This window comes from Habropoda laboriosa, unplaced genomic scaffold (assembly GCF_001263275.1).
Source record: "Habropoda laboriosa isolate 0110345459 unplaced genomic scaffold, ASM126327v1 scaffold128, whole genome shotgun sequence".
NCBI classification, from domain to species: domain Eukaryota; kingdom Metazoa; phylum Arthropoda; class Insecta; order Hymenoptera; family Apidae; genus Habropoda; species Habropoda laboriosa.
The window spans coordinates 794,342-794,673 of record NW_017100281.1 but is presented as its reverse complement, the minus strand read 5'-3'; positions in this window follow the sequence as shown (position 1 = coordinate 794,673).

Here is a 332-nt window from a genome sequence, read left to right as displayed (position 1 = left end):
TACATTATTGATTTTATTTCTAAAAATATTTATTTTCAACTCACTAAGTATGAATAGCATGTAATAAAATTCAACAAAATAAACACTAAATACAGAAGAAAGGTTATCATTTAATTGTATTGTTATAATTTTATAACCATATAAACTAAAGTAAAACTTGTAATATCGTTCAGTCTTCTCTATTACTCTACAGAATAAAAGTCTTTTCTGGTGCATGTATTTTTTAAATACATTCCTCCTTTTGTTTCTTCTTTATATAAATTCGTAACCATGGAGTATAGAAGCAAACAGTTTATTTAAAAATTTAACTATTTCAAGCAAATTATTGAACT